Source organism: Gavialis gangeticus, unplaced genomic scaffold (assembly GCF_001723915.1).
Source record: "Gavialis gangeticus isolate Ggan-Ray unplaced genomic scaffold, GavGan_comp1, whole genome shotgun sequence".
In the NCBI taxonomy this organism is placed as follows: Eukaryota; Metazoa; Chordata; order Crocodylia; family Gavialidae; genus Gavialis; species Gavialis gangeticus.
In genome coordinates this window covers 159,672,682-159,678,272 of record NW_017729024.1, presented here as the reverse complement: position 1 = coordinate 159,678,272, position 5,591 = coordinate 159,672,682, and the positions used below count along the sequence as shown (strand labels likewise).

The 5,591-nt window shown below is 44.3% G+C and overlaps 1 long non-coding RNA gene across 1 annotated transcript; it reads left to right on the top strand.

The window, feature by feature from the left end:
• The first annotated feature begins 12 nt into the window (after positions 1 to 12).
• Positions 13 to 3,463, top strand: LOC109297900. The gene is made up of 2 exons (XR_002097461.1): positions 13 to 2,342; positions 3,340 to 3,463. It is a non-coding gene; the product is annotated as an uncharacterized LOC109297900 (long non-coding RNA).
• The last annotated feature ends 2,128 nt before the right edge of the window (positions 3,464 to 5,591 follow it).

Below are 5,591 nucleotides of genomic sequence, written 5' to 3'. Positions count from 1 at the left end.
AAGCTAAATTGGAATGAAAAGTAATACATGGAGATGCCTCATGTCATGAAAAAGGTGGAATGTCTGTTGCAACTTCTATAAGAATAGACTGTTAAAATATTGGATGAAATAAAAGGAGATTTTTGACTGAGCTGTATTTTGTTAGAAGAAAAAGTGTTAATAGAACAGATTAATCTGTAAAGTCAGTTGGCAAAGTAAAATGAGGGTGTTGAGGTTTCACCATAGTTTGTGGGGGCACAACAAAGTTGTTTCTAAAATAGAACTTAGTTATAGTATGCCAGTGTGGTTAGTATAAAGTATGCAGAGTAGAGATACATAATTTGCTTGAAGTGATGTGCTTACTGTATTCTGCTCTTAGCTTTGTATATCACATGCAGATAGTTTGATCATACCACTTGTCTATAACTTTTTTTTCAGATTTTGATCGTCTTGAGCTAAGAAACAAAAAGTGCTATTATATAAGGAAACGTAAAAAACAAGATGTTAGGTTTGTTTACCCTAGTTAGTAACATGTTCATCTCCTTAGCTTTGAGGGTCTGATTCACCAAACTATTTAAGCATGTATTTTTCTTTAAGCATGAGTAATTCCACATGAGCAGTTAATATGCCTACTCATATTCTTACAATTAAACACATGTTTGAGGAGATTGCTGAATCACTCCTGAAAAGGGGAAGTTTTAAATAAAACACTTACTGGTTATCACTGCATTCACAATGCTGGTCAAGTGCAGAGAACAAACTAACACAATAGCATGGTGGCCAGAAGTAGACTTCTAGGAAGTGTTTACTTCTTGAGTATGCTGCCAGATTAATAAACCAACGAGAAAGAAAGATGTGTCATTATCAAAAGTTCTCTCTGTCAGGCCCTTAAAAAATAAGCATATTAGTCTCTGTAAGTTTGATAGTCACCTGTATCTATCTGTCATGGGTGTTACTAAGGTGGCTTAGAACTACACATCCCATTAAAATGGGCATCACTGGAAAGCTAAAGAATGTTTTCTTACTAGGGAATTCCAGGGAAGCTGCTCACAAAGTGATCTACAGAAGTACTGTCCAACTAGCAGCCCACAGGCTGCATGTAGCCCCTGACACTCCTGGGCTGGGTGCTGCTCCCCTCATAACCTCAGTAGCTACTGCTGGAGTCTTGGGGCTCCTTTCTGTGACTTCCACTCCCTGACCTGACCCCTGGGGATGGAACCAAGGGAGTCTGCTGCCAGATGGTCCAGGGAGATCCAGGGACCCTGTGTGGCACATCGTTGGACACTGGCAAGGTAGAGCAGCGTGCCTGTTCCATGGTACAGTAGGAGAAACCCATATGCATACAGGGTTCAGGGACACTGAGACCACAAAGCATGGGGGAGGCACGTGCACCTGCAGTGCAGGGGAAGGGGGGGCGGCATGGAACTTGGTGGGTGTTTGGTCCCCAGCCACCACGAGTTGGCTATCCCTGGTCTACAGTTTACATAAACAAGTTTTATCAAAGACAACTGGAGTTCCTCAAGATGTGTTGTCCACTCCACATTCCACTGCAGGGAAGCATGTGCCTCAAGGACTTGAGCTCCGAGACTTTTTGTTATTACAATCCCTATATGGTACACATGAGCCCTGCTTCTCCTCATACTCAGGAGGCATAAAGAGCAGTGCATGCCTCTCAGACCCTTTTCTCTCTATCACTGAATCCAAAAAGTATTAAGGAACCAAAGAAGGGAGGATGAATGGTGAGATGTGAAATGCATATGTGACAATAAATCTTGAAAAACCTCCACGTTCTAATAGTTATAAGTAGGAATGGAAATGTAACCCACATGCTTTATATATACTTTAGCATCTGATATGTTATTGTGGGCCAAAGAAAGAAGAAACACAGGGGTAATGATGTGGAATGTAGCTTGAAGTACCCCGTTGTTAGGGTAGCTTGTTATGTTTAATGCTTTGAAGTTGCACCTGCTTACAGTATTGTTTATATTTAGCCTTATTTAATCATTGCTTAAGTTTTGTCTTTATTAACTTTTTATTTTTAATATTGTGAGAAGTTTTTTGAACATAACATAGCAATGGCCTTGTTACCAGCTCCAGTTACCTGAACATGAGACTAACCAGCTGAATCAGAGGGATGAAAGGATTAGATATATTAATGAAAGTTGATAAGGGAGACCAATGGACAATACCCAAAGAAAGACACTGGAAAAAGGCCAAAATAAGAGATGTGCTTGTGATGGGTGTGTTAGACAAAGGAATATGCTGGCAGGATAAAAGATGGGCAGCATGCTGACCGCAGAGAGACCAATCCAGAAGCAAGGAGTCATCGAAGGAGTAAAGTTGAAGAAAAGCATAAAAGGGGGGTGTAACAGCGCGGGGTCCTAGGGGTGGCCATGAGCTCCCCTAGTGCCCCTTACCATGCCAATGTGGTATTAAAACACCCTCACATCTCGTCTGCCATGTCTTTGATGTCAACAATGTATAAGGGAGGCTGCCTTTTGTCCTCTCTGACATGGTGCTCTGATGCATCTCAGTCTCTGTTCTATTTTGGGTGACTCTGTGCACCCCAGCCTTATGGGCTATGTGTGGCTCCAACCACCCCTGTACCACGCCCCAAGGCTTGCAGATGTACCGGACATTGTTTGGTTGATTTCGCTCTCCTGCGCCCCACCGGCGCTTCTGGCTTGCCTCACAACCATGCTCCCTGGCACTTGTCAATCTCTGTCCCCGCCCCAGGGCTTCTTGCACGGCCCGCTCCGGGGCTTCTCGCCTTGGGGCTCAGGTGGCTGTAGCTGTGCCTGGCCCCCAAATCTCCTCCTCAGGTCTTAACCTCCTGTGGAGCTCAGGCAGCCTCGGTCTTACCTGGCCCCCAATCCTCTGCTCCCCTTCTCAGGGCTGGGGTCAGTGCACCCCTGAATGTTGTACCCTCTCTGGCACCAGGGTCCCCACGCTACCGTGGAGCCCCTATGAGGCCTCCTCCAACCCCTAATAGCCTCACCCGGTCCTCCAATGTAACAACAATAAAAACAATAACACAAGCCCCTGGGCTATAACACAAAGCTAAACCTCATGGCTAAATGTTCTCCAAACCACACCACATCTCTCACCCATGTAACTAGTGGCTTATACATCCCGGCCTTTTTCTCTTTCCCACATTCAGGGCCAATCTCTTTCCCTTAGTCAGGCAGTACTCCTTCTTCCTGGCTGCCAGTGGAGAGAGAGCACTCGCAGCCTCCAGTCTGGGTCTTATAGTAGTCAGCCCTGCCCCTTCCGGTCAGCTGACTCACCAGCCCTTTAGCGCCTCCTGGTTGCCCCTAGCAACCAGCACCTGAGCCCATACTGCTGCTTTTCAAGTAGCAGGCACCTTAGCAAGGAAGTTCAGAATAACTGAGAGATAAGACAGAATGTAGGCAGGGGAGACAAAATGTAGAGTAAAGGACAAGTTTGTAGATTTAAGGTATAGACTGATATAATAACTATATCAGTATCAAAGGATACCCATATGAGTTGTTAGGATACAATTGGTATAGTGGCATTTTTATTTAGTGGTTCTTTGGCAATCCCTTGCAGTCAAGGATGGTTGTCTTTCATGGTTGTCTTATCTGTATGTCCAAAGAGGGCTGATGAGGCCTATCCAGGATCAACAGACTCTACTGTAGCTTGGACATGTGTTTCCGTGTGGGGAAAGTGGTGCTGGATTCTTGATTTGGTCTGCGACATGCTGTTTCTGTGGCTCCCACTTTTCCATCTCCTGTTGTTGTCATGAGGTTTCAAAGAACTGAGATCCCTGCAGCCGACTTTTCCTTCATTTTGGGTGGTCCTGGGCGATAGTTTCCCGTGAGTTGACATCAATATTGTTTAGTGGTACAACTATAGCAAATCTGCTACTCTTTTAATTTCTGCTTTGTTCAGTGTTGAAGTTAGGAAGATTTAGCTCACTTTGTATTGCTGCAGGATTACACAGATATAACAGCTGGAGTTCCTGAGTGGCAGCTCTCCCTACACTTTGAAAGTGGATAAAATGTGCGTATGTCCATACCCTCAATCACTGACCAGGGCAGCACCAAGAGACATGTCTGCTGGAGGGCTAGGTCCCAATATCCATTTCCCTTGGAATGCAAGATAATACTTTTCTGCTCCATCACCAGCTGAGGGCCAGTCAGTTATTAACATAAAGTCTGAAATGCTGCTGGCAGTTCTGAAGGGTTCAGCAACAGTTAAATTTGCAGCCTAATGCCTCTTGTTTGAAAGTCATTTATAAGTCTCCCAAATACTGGTTACTGTGTTTTATACTTTTATAGTGTTTTGTGTGTGTATGTGGGTGACCTACCCAGCTGCCTTAAGGCCAGTGATCACAAGGTTTCCAGGCAGTTTATCTACAGGGAATACACAGTAAAAGCAAACAACAAACCAAGCAAGTGTGCAGCAGCAAGCAAAAAAACCTACAAACCCCAAATTTGTTGTCTTACTTTGTACCTTGGGAGGAGTGAGACAGGCTCTGTGCTTCTCCCTCATTTCCTGATCAATCACAGCTCAGCCCCAGGCTTCTAGCCAGGGAGACCCTAACTGCTGATTACCTGCACCTGGGTCTCAGCCTCTGCAAGCTAAGCACCTCCTTACAGTGTGCATTAGTGTTTTTTATATTACACCCTCCTGGGTTGTTAATTGGGAACTATTACTGTTTACTTACTGTTTTATGTACTGACACTGTTTGCACCCTGTTGAATTGTTTCTGAAAAGTCTTGGAAGATGCAGTGATGGCTTGTCCTTCAGCAGAGAACTATGCAAAGATCCAAGAACAAAGGTAGTATAATAGTTGCATAGTGTATAACGTGGCTTCAGCATCCTCCTAGTCTGTGGACAACTGGGAATACAAACCCAGGGTGTTCATGATGAGTTGCAGGACTCTCAAGATTAAACAAATCAAGCTATTCTTTTCAATATTGCATTCATGTTTCGTTTTAGGTCCAGTCCTGTTTGAGTACAATCACCTTTGCTCATTGTTGCTTACTGTTGCCCATCTGTTACACTAAACTTGTATTGAGGCGTCTGATAAGTTGGCAGATGGCAGCAGTGGCATAATGAGGGTGGGGTACTTGGGGCAACTACCATGGTCACTAACTTTCTACAATACCAACACTGCAACAGGGACAACAGAATCCCTCTGGTTGTCACCTACAGCTCCCAACTTCAACACATCATTTAATGACCCTCCAACTCCTTCCAGAAAACGATGATCTTCTCAAGATAGCCTTGGAAGACAAGCCTGTCCTGACTTGTAGGTAGCATCCCCAACTTCAAGCATCTCTCAAGCAACAGTCTACCTAATTCCAATGCTCTCCAAGCTATCAAGCCTTGTTGCCCAGATGCCAGCTGTGCCCCATCATTATCACTAGACCAAACCACATGAAATATAACATGGGGGGTTCATTTACTTGCTCCTCTACAAACATTATGTATGCCATCATCTTCTAACAGTGCCCTTCTGCTGTCTACATTGACCAGACAGGACAATCCCTACATGAAAGAATGACTGATATAATTTTATATCAATTCCAGAAACATGCAAAAGCTTCTGTCAGTATCTTTTAACTTCCCTGGACATTCAATCC